Here is a 16,921-nt window from a genome sequence, read left to right on the forward strand (position 1 = left end):
CCCAGGTCAAGTCCTTCCCCTTGGCTCATGGTGAAAGACTTCCTCCCACCCTCTCTAGACGCACCAGCCTGTGACCTATAGATGATCCAGTAGGGTATTGGATGAGTCATATTGTCTGGGACCCATAAAAGATGAGCAGTTGCACAGACATGGTCCCAGACTCACATCACTCCACCTGTCCCAGACCCTAACAGTATCTCAAACAAAACCCTTCACTCCTCAGAACAGGCCTCACTAATAGTTCTTTGACAACACTATCATCATAAATATAAAGGGAAAAGTAACAACCTTTATGTATGCAGTAACATAAATCCCTCCGGGCCAGAGGTACAGAATCACTTACCTGTAAGGGGTTAATCAGTTCAATTAACCTAATTGGCACCTGACCAGGAGGACCAATGGAGAAAGAAGATACTTTCAAATTGGGGGGGTGGGGAGAGGTTTTGTTTGTGCTCTCTTTGTTGGTTCCCTCTCAGGCCAAAGAGAGAGACCAAGCAGGTAACCCAGCTCCTAAAAACATCCTGAACTGATACATCTAAAAATTACAGAAATTGTAAGTAATAGCAAGGAAATTCTTTAGATTATCTTTTGTTTTAGCTTGTGAATTTTTCCTGTGCTAAGAGGGAGGTTTATTCCTGTTTTTGTAACTTTGAAGTTAAGCCTAGAGGGGAATCTTCTATGTTTAAAATCTTTTTATTTACCCTGTAAAGTTATCTTCCATCCTGATTTTTGCAGGTATGAGTCTTTTACTTTTTTTTAAATAAAATTCTTCTTTTAAGAAACTGATTGATTTTCAGTGTCCTAAAACACAAGGGTTTGGTCTGCGATCACTTTGTTAACCTATCGGTTGGTATATTATTCTCAAATCCCACACCCAGGAAAGGGGGTGGAAGAGGTTTTGGGGGATATTTTGGGGGAGATAGGGCTCCAAGTGGTCCCTCCCTCAATATTTGTTTAAATCACTCGGTGGTGGCAGCAAGGACAAGGAAAGGAATTTGTGCCTTGGGGAAGTTTTTAACCTAAGCTGGTGAAATATAAGCTTAGGGGGTCTTTGATGTGGGTCCTCATATCTGTACCCAGAGTTCAGAATGGGGAGGGAACCCTGACAACTATACAAGGCTCCTTCCTGGGTATCACTTGGCTCTCAGTCACACAATCCCTTTCAGTCAAGTTTTAAAACAGCTGAGGTATTGACGGACCCATGCTGTTCACAAAGGAGGACTTGGTCCAATGGGCTAAATTCATTCTTGACATAACTCTGTAAAAGCTTAGAACTACGCCAGGGATGAATCGGGCCCTAATGTGATATTCAGCTCTACAGCTCTTCCTTTATATCAGCAGTACTGCAGTAGGGCTGTCAAGGTGCTGCTGCATTTGCACATCAAAAACAGGTGATGTTTACAGTCAAGGAAACCAACTGACACCAAGGTCTAAGGCTGAGATTCGTTTCTCTCTCTTTTGTACCAGCATTCACATGAATTCCCTTCAGAGCAGCTGAAGTTCCCTGGACACTCAGCAATTCTGCTGCTAAGCAGTGCCCAGCCTTTTTCAAAGAAGTTGCAGCTCAGATTTCCCAGCTCTTGAGACAAGGAGGATGTAAAGAATGCTTCTGTGATGGCAGACAGGCTGCACTAAGTATTATGCCAAGTCATTCTCCATTTATAAATATTGTGCTAGAGTGTGATATAATACAAATATGATTTAAAATTATACAACAGAAAAACAAAAGGAGCACAAATATAAGATTTGGTACATGCTGTAGGTCAAGAGTCTCGCTACAGACAGTGGAAGTAAAAACAAGAGATAAGGCCACCCTATCTACGGACTCTGATCTTATAAATGCGTATCTGCATTGCATCATGCTCACTTTATAGATCCCTTTGCCTGACATTTTGAGCTCAGATTAAGGAGAGATATCTTTGGCTCTCTCAGAGCCAACAGGATATTGTTTGTGTCAAGTAAAAAGTTTATGTAAATTTCACTTCAGGGCTTTGTAACTGCCTGCTTAATTCATTTGGCTTATTTGACTCCTTTTTTCCTTGAATAAAATCCTCTCTTCTGTTGCTCAATTAAGGAACATATGCAGAGTTCTCTTTCCTATGGATTTTCTGACATCTGGCTGTCTGACCACCACTGCTAGTGCTTGGACTATTGCTCATCAGTCATTGCTAGTTTAGCTTAATGGGTCTCTGCTACACCTGACTGACCAACGCCCAAACCAGTCATGTGGAAAGGACTCTTCCTCATATCAGGGTTAAGGGGATAAGAATGGTGAGATTTCATTTCAAAGATTATATTAAAGAATAGAAGGGGAAGTACAAATAACTGTACATTATCTTACTAAGTCTGCACTCTTTAGTGAGTCCTCAAGTAACCATATTTTAGATTTTAACTTCTTCCTAAATCCAAGTAAATTGGCCTGAAAGAGATAGAAAACAAAAACTTTAAACAATTGCTTTTGGTATTCTAAACTTGTCCCTTTTGGACCAACCCATTCAGACAATTAGTAACCACCCTCTTAAAAGTGCTTTAAAGCAGTGGTTTTCAACCTTTTTTCATTTGCAAAGCCCTAGAAAAATTTCATTTGCAAAGCCCCTCCAGGGGTCCATGCACCACAGCTTGAAAATCATTGCCATAAAGACAAAAGCATCCTCGGAAGTGTGATAATTGTGTTAGATACTAAAGAAACTGAGAGTTTGATGATCATAAGAAATTATATTGCTAATTTGCCTTGTTCCAAGGTATAACCATTGAGCCTCAACTCTAGTCTGTGAAAATTGCTTGCAAGGCTACTGCATGTGTAGTACAATCAAGAACATTGGTTGTGTCTACACCTGATTGTAGACTGTTGATAGTATACTAATGCGGTTCTGGGCGAATTCATAAATTGTTGGCTGGTTAAGAATATGCAAGTCCCGATTTGAGAAATACTGTTTGAGTTGAAACTTGACCTGAAAAGAACCCAGCATTAAAGTTAGTCAGCTAATGCCCCATGAACTCAATAGAGGGGCATTATCCTTTAGATCAGTGGTTCTCAACCAGGGGTCCAAAGCCCCCTGAGGGGCCACAAGCAGGTTTCAGGGAGGCCACCCCGGAGAGCTAGCATTAGACTTGCCAGGGCCCAGGACAGAAAGCTGAAGCCTCACCCAATGGGGCTGAAGCCCAGTGCCCCGAGCTCTACTACCCAGGGCTGAAGCTGAAGCCTGAGCAAAGTAGCTTCACAGGGCCCCCTTTGGCATGGGGCCCAGGCAACTGCACTGCTTGCTACACCCTGCACTGCCCCTGGATTTTATATGCAGAAAAACAGTTGTTGTGGCACAGGTGAGCCATGGAATTTTTATAGCATGTTGGGTGTGGGAGGATGAGCGGAAGGTTCAGAAAGAAAAAAGTTGAGAACCCAATTTAGATTCTATTCTATATTGGCTAACACTTACCCCGTTGGCAACTCTAGACTTCAGCTTTAAAATCTAACTGGCACTACAGCAAATTCATAAAAGTTGACCCCTTTCACACTTCCCTGGAGCACATGAAGTTCTGACTCAAAAATGAAAATCCAACTGCTAGTGGGGTATATTAGGAAAACATTAGACTGCACATGTCCTACGTGGTCTGAGCAAGGAGGAGAATTAGTTACAAAACGGTATTGTTCTTGTTATGAAGTCATGTTAGGGATCTCACTCTCTGTCCTTGATGTGTCTGTGGGACTCCCACAAGCACTAAGGAACTTTACAGTTGCACATCAAGAGAAGATGGATGTTTTTCATTATTGCCACTTACAATATAGAGCTAGGAAACTTAACCAAAACAAACAAAAAAGAAAAAAAACAGGGACCATCTCTTATGCTGTTGCCTCCTCCTGCTCCCCTTCCCAGAAAACCCCAATATTATACCCTGAAATTATAGTATGGTAGCTTGTGAAAAGGCTGGCTGGGAACATCTTAAAGGGGAGGCTGCCCCACAGTGGAGGAACTCTGCAGAAAATAGAGCGCTGCTTTCTGCAAGTAAACTTCGGGGAATGATACGAGGGGAATGTAAACATTCCCCCGGCTCAGCTCCTCAGCCCATCCTCACCTGACCCAAGCTTCCTCACTGCTGCTCCCCCCTCTGTGGGGCCCCAGAGACAGACCTCAATGTGGTCTAAGGAAGGAGAGGGTGCTGCTACAGAAGTGGCTAAACCACTTTTCAGTACAGGTGGGGTGCGAACCTTCTACATGCAGCGATGTGGTCTGGGCCATTGAGGGGAGAAGCTGTTCATACATTAGCTGCCTTTGTAAGTCATTTGCCTGTTGAAAGATGTAAAAACACCTCTGACATCCTGTGACAGGCCGAGGGTCCTGAAACAGCCAGGACTCCTCCTATGGCATTATGGCTTCACAAATATTGATTTTGGATAAATCTTGACAAAATTCTGGTATTTTTTTCCCCCTTCCAAGGGGATTTCCAGAGCTGATTTGCCTAAGACAACACACATGACACAAGAATGAGCCCTTTGAATAGTGATGCAATTGCTCGGTCATGAAACAAAAAGGCTGAGTTTTGATAGATAGCCTGATTTCATGCTGTTTGATTTACTCCGGATTCTTTGTCAGCCCATTGCTATTCTTGCCAACGCATGTCAGAGTTCTATTGATTATGGGCTGAAATACTGTTTTTTAAAAAAGCTTTCTGAACTTTACACTTATTTTCTTTTCCATGGAAGCTATGCACTTTTACCCATAAATCTTTGCCTTACAGCTACTTTTTAAGTTACAACCCTTCACATGCTAGGAGGCAAGATTCTCCTCTCTCTTGCTGTAATATAAAGTCAAAATAACTTAATTTACTTTAGTGAAGTTATTCCTAATTTATACTTAGGCAAATGAGGAGAGTCAGGTCCATTATGGTTAGGAAAGGGATTATTTCTGTCTACATTAAATGAGTTTGGTTGTCTCTTTTCAATTCTTGCTGGGTAAGTTCCCAGTCACAACAACTTCCATCCCAGTTGGCACATAATGACCCCTTAGTTTACAGGCTATTTTATATGTTTAAAACAGGAGTCCACCCTAGGATTTTTCCACTGGGCTGGTTTCCATGCTGCAGATGAAATCACAAAGGTTTAACAGTTATGAGAGACTATTTATGTCTCTGAAATGTGAGTTCCAGGGTAGATAAGTTTTCTTAAAGACATTTTTCAGAGTGTTACTTTTATTTCAGCACCCAAAGCTGTCTAGCTAACAGAACAAGATAGCAAGCTCATAAACAAAGTTGACTGTTATTCACAGCTCTGAAGCTTAGTATAAACACACTGTATATCAGTCTTTTAGGCAGGAAGCCTCTATTGCCTACGGGTGAAGGAAATGTTCAATTAAACTGAAAGGCAGCAAGTTTTAGGCTGATCAAAATAAATTTTGGTTCACACAGTGTGCGGTTAGCTTGTGGAACTATCACTGGACCATCCCCAATCACACCTCCTTCTGAACCAATGTGGTACTGGAGGGACTCCCTGCCTCGAGGTGGGTCCCCTCGGCCAACCCTGGGACAAGGTTGGTAATATGACAAATTTTAAACCCTTCTAGGGTAACAAAGTCCAAACAAACGGCCAAACTGCTGAACATCCTGACCTATATGTGCTACTTTTCAGCCCATCTTCTAGACTCAGCTCTCACTCCATCTAGGCTATCAGCACTTTCCTGCTATGTTCAGAGAGCCACTCCCAAGCTCCTTTCCCTGGAGTCCCTCCTTCTCACAGTCTTCCATGCGTTGGAGTTCCCTGTTCTTTATGTCTACAGCCAGGCCCTGCAGAGCACTTCCTTGCTCTTTTGGAAGAGCACAGCCTCCTAAAGCTCATTCCCTAGAAGCCCTTTTTAGCTAGCAGTTCCCCCAGGGACTCCCAAGGACCTTCCTGTAGACATTACCTCACACATCTACCTTACTTCCTAGAGCACCTTCCTCTGACTGAGTTCCTTGCTTCCCTCAGCTCATTTTATAACACTTATATATTTGCCATGGTAACACCTGACTCCCTTAGCCTCACTGCTTCTGGGTGGGAGGCAGTTAATTATAGCATAGGCAGGGTTAATTGAACAGAGCAGGCTGGCCCAAGTTCCCTAGCTCTTATAGGGGCAGGTCTCGCTGTTGCAAACTTATTGCCAAAAGAGATCACTGAGTTCAAGTGCTTGGTAGGCTTCAGGAAAGGACTGGACATTTATATAGATAACCATATGCAGAGTTATGATAGCAAAGATGAAAAACAAAAATAAGAGTTTAGGAAGGGATATGAACTCCCATACCTCCGGCCAGAAGCTGACCTCTAACTGACAGGGGTTAGGAGAAAAGTTTCCCTGTAGGTAGCTTATTCCAGGACTGTTTATGGCAGGGTTTCTTACTGTTTTCTCTGAAGCTGTACTGTCTACTGTGGGACGCAGGATCGTAGATTAGCTGTTCCCCTAGTCTGATCCAGTATGGCACTTCCTGTGTTCCTATGCCTCTTGTCAGCTTCAGGCTCCAATAGGAAGTCTTTGTCAGATTCCGGTTAACTTCTGAGACAAATCATTGGCCCATTAACGGACACACAGTTGGCTGAGCAGTGAGATCCGTGTTTAGTTTCTTCTGTAAGGAAACACTCAGATTTGCAGATAAATCTTACAAAAGAGAGGATGGTTGATTTCTGTTTCTGTACACCAGGCTTCATTAGTGGAGGAGAAACAAAGCAAATGTATATCAAAGTTTTGTACATTTGCACATCTCTTTTGAAAAGCAAACTATCAGGACAAGCTTTGTTCGTTCAACAGCTTTTGAAAATATAAACAAATCTATACATATACCTTAGTGTTAGCATGAATCACATTATAATGCATGGACTAAGGCACAATGTATACAGGAATATGGATTGTTTTTCCATCTTGTTTATTGTACATGTGTCCCTTTAAAAAAAAAAATCACTCTGGCCTGGAGCCTCCCAGTCCACGCACAGTAACCAGCAAAGAACACTAGGTGGCTTTGATCTAGTGCATGTGAATGGAGGCTACATGTGGATGCAGGTAGAGTTAAGCAGAAATAAGACTATTTCAGGAAAGCACTTAACCATGTGCTTAACTTTAAGCATATGCTTAAGTGAGTTGCTGAATAAGGATAGACTTAAGTACTTTGCTAAATTGGTCCTAAATCTTCAGTCCCTTATTCTCAAAAACACAGGTCTAAAAAGGAGAGGATGTGATTAGACAAGCTACAGCTGAGGAGACATGAAATTAAGTGTGACCCACAGCAAGAAAGGAGGCACATAGCTACATATTCCTCTCTTTATAAGAGCAGAAGTAGCTTGGTAACCTTCAGCAGAGCTCTTGTAAATGCAAAATTAGGTTACTTAATACTGCTCGTCCTGCTCACTATATTTTTACCTATGTGTGCAACACTCTGAACCCAGGCTCGAGTCCCTAAAACTGAACTCATCAGTCAACTTTCAGACAGAAGGTCTCTGCATGTCTAGGGCTGCTTCCAATCTACATGTAAGGGCAGTTAGCAAATAAAGTTCAGGAGGGAGACTCTGTGGTCTCATGGGTAGACTCACTGAAACTACAGCCTCAGCCACAACCATGTTCCTTAGCTAGGAAGAAAAATTTTAGGATCTGCAACTGAAACAGCTGTATTCCTGAGCAATGCTCTGAGGAACTATCTAGAAAACAGAACACCGAATTCCAATCTCTGAGCTATGGCTCTGAACAGATACCAGATTACAAACCACTGGCAACAGTATTCCTGCTCATCGTGTGATTTCATGCTATACGCAGGCAACTCACTGCTAAATATTTTAATGTTTGTACCAGCAATTCAATCAGGATATTAATCTGAAGCACAAGAAGCTTGTTTACAAAAATATAAATAACAAGCTCGTGCCTGATGTAAGTGAAAAAATATGTGCTTGCTTCCCCATGAGGTGGAGATGCCTACAAGTTTTAAGCCTGAGTCATGAAAACAGTTGGAGCATAAGCGACCTGCATACCAATCTGCAGGCAAGCCTAATATCAAAACATTGATCTAGGCCTCAAATATTTTGACTGCATGAGGACTAGCATGAAACAAAACATTTTGATGCATGTTTCCCGCACAAGCATGTATTGATAAGCAGATCTGCATCATCTTTTACTGTCAATGGTGGGCGTTAGCACTCACGGGTCATCCTTTCTCTCCCACTCTGCAGTGATGGTGCGATGGAACACTATGTACCACCTGTGACAAGATGGCTGATGTTCGTATGGTGGGTCCTGCGCTTTTCTTAGGGGGGCTGAGATGCCACCACTTGCCCCTGCTCTTGGGCACCGAGGGCCGCGTTAGTGGTCCGGGAAGGTGATAGAGGGAAGCGGGGGAGGGGTCTGGGTTTGCTCCTCGCTCTGAGTCCCAGCCCCTCTCAAACCCTGCGGGTTTCTTATCCTCTTCCCCCTCAGGTGGGGTTACCCTTGGTCCTTAGACATTGCTGGGGAGGGAGTCTCCTTTACTTTGGTTCTCTGGTCTTCCAAATCTCACAACACACCTCCAAGCTCCAGTCTTCTCTCCTTCCTCCACACTATACAAAAGCATTAATGAAAGAAAAGGAAAGTCCCATTTCTGGCCCAGTGAGGCCCCACACCAACCGGCCACACAGGGAGCCCTTGCAGAGCACAGTATCCTGCCCTGTGCAGCAGCACAGCATCACTTCCATTGCCAATAGGCTTGCCACATCCACAAATAAACGCATGATTTGGCCCTTAAAGGAAGCTTTTTCTTCTAAAGGGCAGAGTTAAGCCTCTTTTAGCCCCCACAAAGTCTCTTGTATCCCCTGCAGGGAGGGAGAGGCATTTGTTTCACATGAATAGTAATAGGAGGAAGAGGATAAGAAACCCGCAGGGTTAGATGTCCAAGATGCATTTCATACAGGCATGTGCAAGGTATACTTGGATGAATAAGGTGGTTAGGGCCTTCAGATCTCCTCAATCTAGCTACATTCTTAAAGCCCTTATTCATTACACACCATGCACTTAACCCAGAGTGCTGGCCTCTTCCAGATCACGCACAAAAGTCATTATTGGGATATACAATGGGGAAACAAAGCATTCCTCCCAGGCTTAAAGTTTTCACCTGTCTGAGAGGCAAAGCAGCAAAGTTTTAAAGCAGCAGAACTTTCAAACTGGGAGAAATCTTCTGGGTGTGCCTAATAATGTACATACCTGTCTACATTTAAAAAACAGCTACTGATTTTGGGATCCTCCATTTTTGGGCAGCCAGTTTGCAGTGCCTGAAGGATGCCCATCAGGGTATGGTTGTTGAGCAGACTGAGCACCCTTAAAGTGTCTCAAGTTGGGCAGTGAAAAGGCAAGGTACCCAAATTCACGAGTCATTTTTTAAAATGTAGGTCTTATTCTTATTGCAGGGATCAGCAGGTGGTGCTCAGTTCTTTTTCCTTATCAAGCAAGCAAGCCTTGGAAAATATGCTGTATTGCTGGTTTTCTGATGAAGTTTCTCTGGGGAAGCCATGGTTAGCAGCAAGAGACTTTTCTCTCTGCCGTAAACTCTCTAAACTATGGTCATTTCCTGAGGTGAGAATTGTTTCCTGGGGCCTGTGCATTGGTGTTTGGGCTGAGATGCCTGAGAGAGAGGTTGCGGGGGTTCCTGTGCACTGTTTGTGACCAGCACTTTTCCAGAACAGGGCTATATTTGCAAATAAAGACGTTACACTAGGAAAATACCCAAACTCTGTGTCCTTGATTTCTCCTCTGCAGGAAGCTGACCTGCAAGTCCCTGACTTCTGTCTGCTTGGCCAAGAGGCAGTAATGAATATGTTAGCAAATACATAGAGTCTCGCTGTCATAAACAGATAGCTAAGGGTTAATGTCTCTTTCACCTGAAGCACCTGACCAGAGGACCAATCAGGAAACCGGATTTTTTCAACTTTGGGTGGAGGGAATTTTGTGTCTGAGGTCTTTGTTTGCTGTCTGCCTGCTTTCTCTGAGCTTTGGAGAAGTAGTTCTGTTTTCTAATCTTCTGTTTCTAAGTGTAAGGACAAAGAGATCAGATAGTAAGTTATATGGTTTCTTTTCTTTGGTATTTGCATGAATATAAGTGCTGGAGTGCTTTGATTTGTATTCTTTTTGAATAAGGCTGTTTATTCAATATTCTTTTAAGCAATCGACCCTGTATTGTGTCACCTTAATACAGAGAGACCATTTGTATGTATTTTTTCTTTCTTTTTATATAAAGCTTTCTTTTAAGACCTGTTGGAGTTTTTCTTTACTTCAGGGAAATTGAGTCTGTACTCACCAGGGAATTGGTGGGAGGAAGAAATCAGGGGAAATCTGTGTGCGTTGGATTTGCTAGCCTGATTTTGCATTCCCTCTGGGTGAATAGGAAAGTACTTTTTGTTTCCAGGACTGGGAACAGAGAGGGGGAGTCACTCTGTGTAGTTTCACAGAGCTTGTGTCTGTGTATCTCTCCAGGAGCACCTGGAGGGGGGAAGGGAAAAAGGATTATTTCCCTTTGTTGTGAGACTCAAGGGATTTGGGTCTTGGGGTCCCCAGGGAAGGTTTTTTCAGGGGGACCAGAGTGCCCCAAAACACTCTAATTTTTTGGGTGGTGGCAGCAAGTACCAGGTCCAAGCTGGTAACTAAGCTTGGAGGTTTTCATGCTAACCCCCATATTTTGGACGCTAAGGTCCAAATCTGGGACTAAGGTTATGACACTCGCATAGGTTAGATACTCTCCCACAGTCTCCAGAGGATTAAACTGTACTAATTGAAACAGAGCCCCAGGTAAAATTTGTGAGAAATATTGCTCATCTTCCTGAATGAAAGCTGTGGAAAACATGTAGATGATGACAATCTATTACTTAAATCAAACTTAATTCCTATATTCTTCATAGAAGTGGAGCTACTTTCTCAAGGGCCAGCTCAGCCACTAAAAGAAATTGACCAGTAGCATTGATTGGACACATCTGTAGACGAGCCAGAAGAAAAACATAGTTTTTGAGCTACATAGCACTAGCTCAAGCTGCAGCATTCCTGGAATCCCAGTTTCCAGTTCCTTTAACTCATAGCACGTCTGTATGGTTAACTATAACCCAGCTACAAAATCAAATAGGTATAAGGGAAGTAGGGAGATGCTATTATATGTGAAAAGCATTCACTTCATGTGCAAACCTTGCCAAAGATGCACATACACACCTCTTAGAATAGGTGATGCTTTAGCCAAAGCAATCACTTATTAAATCCAAGCTATGCTAGTTGGCTCTTTGTGCGGAAAAGGGGTTTTGTATCATTCATATTTATGGCAAATGAGAGAAAAAGCGATGATTACTCTAAACCACCATATTTCGTCATTCTCATGTCCAAGAGATCTTCAGTTCCTCCCTCCTGGGAAGATAAATGCGAAGGGGGGCACTCACCTCCAGCACCACCTAGTGGTCCAGCAGGGGTGTAAGGCAGATTGTCTTCATCCCAGGCATCCCCTTTTTTCACTACCACTCACCCTACAGTGGTCTGTCCCTCCAGCAACTCAGGGACCAGGTGAGGTGACATATTCAAGACTAGGGTATGCAGAGAGAGAGTCCAGCAATGGGAGAGCCTTTGGGATTAAGAAAGAGGCCTCAGGTCTCCCCCCTTAGGTTGCAATCACATAGCCCAGACCCTTTTATCTTCAGGGTCTCTCCCACACAACCTAGTTCCTCACATCAGGGACAGGCAGTTATAGTCATCTCTCATTAAGGGTTGATAGAGAAGCCTAGGCTCACCCTCTTCACCAGGCACCAATCCAGGGCCAATTGTAGACAGCTAAACTCACACCCTGGGGTGCTATTCAGCTGCTTCCCTAGATCATTTCCTACCAGTCCTCTCTCCTCCCACAGAGTAAAGCATAGAACTATAATCTCTAGCCTCCAGGGAGTCACAGGTCCCTTCATCATATGCTTGGCGAAGTCACTGTAGCCAGGGCTCAAGCAACAAGAGCTCCTGGGATGGCCTCAGGAGCTCAGAGGTAAATCAGCTCACCTCTGCTGAGCAGCTCTGTTTCCTTTTTAAAGCTCCTCCTCAATCCAGTGCAGGCTTGCAAGTGCAGTGGGGCAGGACCACCTGGGCCCAGAGAAACTCTTTAACCCCTTCATTCCCAGCGTGAGGTTTGTACACTCCATCACATACAGGTTTGGTTTTCAATGCAGTGCTTTTCAGATGTGGCCTTCTCAATTTTGTGAGTAATTACAGTAAAATAATTTATTCCCTACATTTGTTTAGACCCTTCTAATGTAGGGCCTGATCCAAAGCCCATTGAAAGCAATGGAAAGACTCACAATGGATCATACCTTAGGCTGTGAGCAAAAGTTACTTACATTAAACTTCTGAATCTTCATTTCATTCAGAGGAAAGGGCCCATAATTGACTCCTAACCCTGGTCTCTGCCCAGGAAGAAGTTCTACCTGTCTTGTATTTCCAGGGTGACATTCACTCCAGTACTTGAATGCTAGCCCTTCTGTGGGGAAAAAGACATCTTGCATTGCTCACAGGAGCAGCTCCAGGCACCAGTGCACCTGGGGCGGCAAGCCACGGAGAGCGGCCTGCCAGTCGCCGTGAGGGTGACAGGCTGCCTTTGGCAGCATGCCTGCGAGAGGTTCGCTGGTCCCGCGGTTTTGGCAGCAAGTCGGCAGCAGGTATGCGGAAGGCACAGGATCGGTGGACCTCCCACAGGCATGCCGCTGAATCTGCATTACCAGCGGACCTCCCGCAGGCGCACTGCTGAAAGCCGCCTGACTGCCATGCTTGGGGCAGCAAAATACATAGAGCCGCCCCTGATTGCCCAGTAACAATGCTTTGCTGTAGTAGATTATAGACTGCTGCCATTAATAGACTGCAAATATGGTGCCTCTTCAGCCAGAAGGGAAGTGGCTTTGCTCTGAGCTTTGGCAAGTGGGGGGAAAATGTGATAAACTGCATTTGAAAGGAACATTTTAGGCTAAATTCACACCAGCAGAAAATTTGCCCCTTAATCTCCAAAAGGAAGGGAAGGACCCGCCTTCCCCCATACACACAAATCTTGATGAAATAACATAGGAATGAAAAAAGATACAGTTCACACAAGCCATTTCTATTTAGTTTTGCTCTGTTACACTTGGGTAGTGTCCAGTAGCAAGTTACTACAGCTGCAGTCACTCAGCACTGATGTGTTGTGTGGTAATTGCAGCCCATAGCATTTCCACTGAAAACAATGGCACAGACAGTGCCATCAGGCTAAAAAAGAAGGCAGTGCCCTGGGACTGAACAATAGAATTTGATGCCAAAATAGGCGCAGCCCCTTGCAGCAAAAGTTTTATTAAGTAGATTTAGACACTTTCACCCAATGTCAACACAAACATCTCTTGTTATCTATTTTGAAATTTAAAAAAATTAAGATTTCTGACATCTTGGAATTGTTCTGCAATAGGATGTTGCAATCCCCACAAGTCATTGGGCAGGGGGGGTCCAGAAGTTATTTTTTAAAGTAGTGGCATTCTAACTATATGGTTATACCATAGATCAGTTATTGGTAGATGTTCACGTAGCTCTGTGTTGTTACTAGAATATGTATTCACAAATATAGCTGCCTGTGCAGATGCACCATTTCTTGGTATCTATAAAACTGTTTATGGCTGTGCAGCAAAACAAAAATACCATTTTGGAGTAGTGCTGCTACACAAACAAGTTCCACAGGTCACTCTCATATTGCTTTGCATGTTATCGTGTATATTTCATCCGCACTTTCTGTAGCAGATGCATTCGCTGCATCATGCACCAGTTCAAAGGTACAAAGCACAGCTGGAACAAATCCCATACTTGCATGCTGCAACACTGACATATGCAGATCCTGCCTCTTTTATGTAACATTTTCCCAAAGCTCAAATGCTCATTTATAAAAATCTGCACATTTCCACAGAGGGCAATTGAAAACAAGAACTTAATAAAGAGCCAAAATAGGTGTTTAGAGTTCTCTTTATGAATTATGGATGCAATTTCCACTTGAGAAATCCATGGAGAAAAATACATCTCCATATATAGTCTATATACTGCCTATGTAACATGTAAGTACAGCTTGTCATCACGAATAGCTTTTGCCAAACCACAACCTCCACTTTGAGGCGTGGAGTGGATGAAAGGAATAGAAAACCCACTAGAATGGCCAAAAATCTGTCAGAAGGAGTGAGTGGTCTTCAAGCTAAATGGAACCATCCATTTCCCTCTGTGGCCCCAAAATCCTAGACATTTGGGCTTCCATGGTTTCACAAAGAGTGTACTTGGATAGAGAGAGATCAATTGCTCTGCACAGCATGATTCCCTGTCAAACCCACAGCGAAATGCCCAGAGGAATTAATGTTGACTCTGAAAGTTACTGACACATGACCAGGATGTGGGTGGTCATGCCTAATGGTCAGAGAAGCTGTCAGGCCTGTTAATTATAACAGGAGCCAGCAGGCAGGAACCAGACTCCACAGTCAGAGCTGGAATCAGAGGCCCAATACCAGAGCCAGAGCCAAAGGGCAGGGCTTGGAACAAGAACTGAGTTACATGGAGGCAAGGTAAGGGCTGGGCTCGGAACAAGGTTAGGAAGAAGCAGGCACTATCACTTTCAGCAGTGAGTGAACTGCTGCTCCTGGGCTTAAGAGCCAGTCTGCTGAATCTTCCAACTAAATAGGCAGTATAGGCAATTAGGCAGCCTACTACAGGCCAGCTGTGCTCATTAGGTCACCAAAGACTGGCTGTGCTGCAGGCCCTGATTCCTGACAGTTAATTCCAGTGGGTGTCTGACCTGCACAGAGGGAGGCAGAGAGCGGGTATCTGTTTGTGCAGGCAGGAATATGGAGCTGTTCACATGGGGCAGGGATCCGGGGAATTTCCTGACATGTTATGTGCATAAGGAGTCAAGACCTGTGCCCATTCTGCAAGGAGGCAAACCCCACTCCATCACAACCTCTGACTAGAGGTGGTCTGAAAATCCAGACATATTTCCCACACGAAATTTCACAGGAAAAAACAATCCTTTTTTGAAACTTTTCAGCCAACATATTTGGGGTTTTCCATGAGAATTTTTATTGTCTTTAGTTTCCAAATAACACTAAGTTTTCACTTATAAAACATTCGGAAATTTAAAAGTTTCAGTTTTCCATTTTTTGGTTTTCAAGATTTCTCTCTCATTCTATTATTTTCCTCTCTATTTTCTCCTCTGAAAAAAAGTAGGGGGAACTCACTTCTCACACTAGGAAAAAATAGGAAAACAGTTGGAAAATGCATAAAAGTTGGGGAATTTCCCTGTGGACAAAAAGATATGATTTAGTCAAATCCACATTACAGTGCAATTTTTTCTATTTCAGAGACCTTACTCTTGGTTTACATTAGAATGTTTATATTCTGAGTACAGAATTTGGCCCATGAGTTTTGCTGAGTATCTTCAATCTATGGAAATTTTTCCAAGGGATGGTGGGACCAGACTCCCTATCTGTAGTAATGTGCTAGATCACTGTCGCTTCATAAATTAATGTGTGTTAATTAAAATATATCCAGCTTCCCTTCCTCTAATTCATAAAATATGTCTATGGCTGAAGTAACTCAAGAGAGTATCAAGATTCTAAATTTAAAGTATTATCAGTGAAAGTTGTGAAATGCAAATAATTACAGCATTTGGAATTTCAGGATTATTGTCAGTACAAGGTACAGCCAAGCTCCAAAACACTTATTAAGCAGCAGGAGGGAAAAAGAAATCATAAAACTTTGATAACCTTAAGAGTAATGAGGCCTTTAAAGACCTGCTGACACCAGATGGAATTTTTTGGAAAAAAGTTGATTTTGAAAGAATTTTTCTTATATAATCACAACTAATTGCTGCAGAAATTATAGTGTCACAGAGGATTATGATTTCAAGAAAGGAATATACAGCAAGAGCACATGATCTCTTAGGCTAGAAAATATCCTGATTTTCATGCTGGTGTCCCAAACAATAAAATATGAAGAAGGAAAAACCACCAGAACACGTGACATGGCAGAATTGTTTTCCAGAAGACATCAGTTGCACTTTAACACCCACATCAGAGAAGGTAAAACACTACAGTCAGTCTGCCTCTTGAGAACCTGAAAAATAGCTCCAGCTCAGACCCCAGGCAGGCACAACTGTACACTGAAGAGGGACAGAAGCTGAGCAGCCAAGGGAAATCAGACGCAGAGGAATACAGAGGAGATTGCTTTATAGTTCTTTTTATTAAGCAAATGCAGATGAACATATTTTGTGGAGTGGGAAGTACATAGAACATGATAGTTACTCTATAGGAGCCCAGCCCTGAAAGGTGCTAGGCATTGCTCCTAACCCTCACTTCAGTTTCTGAGGGAGTTCAGCACCTCACAGCAAACATCCAGTACCTTGCAGGGTTAGGTAGGAGGTGGGCATATAAGCATTTTCCTGATGTGTTGAGCCCAGCTCATTTTTATCTGGTAGCAAATAAGGTTTCTTAGGAGAATCATTCTTCCTTACCTTACAAAAGGGGTCAGAAAGCAGAACATTGCTATAATTAGATAGATCATGGCAATAAATGGGGTTATGTTGCAAGAGGGCTTTTTACATGTACTCCATGAGGCATGCAATGAAAATGTTCTTCTTTAATTAAGCTGGAACCTGTCTGCACAAGCTGCTTTGTTTCTGAGTAAGTGGAGTCTCATGGTAACAAGGAAATAACTTGTGAGTGTGATTTACAAGTAATTGTTTCATCTCCCTCTCTCCCTCTTCCTTGTTTTACCAATGCCTCTCAACTTCCCTACATTTCTAACATTATTTACCCTTTGCATTGTGCAAAATAGGTTCAAGTTAAATCATATCCCCTGTCTTAGCAATGGATGTCTTACCAGGAATACCCTGGTCATTTCAAAAGTGTTACAATTATCTTGGGTATGGTGTATATATTCTATGCAGG

This window comes from Gopherus evgoodei, chromosome 10 (assembly GCF_007399415.2).
Source record: "Gopherus evgoodei ecotype Sinaloan lineage chromosome 10, rGopEvg1_v1.p, whole genome shotgun sequence".
Lineage (NCBI taxonomy): Eukaryota > Metazoa > Chordata > Testudines > Testudinidae > Gopherus > Gopherus evgoodei.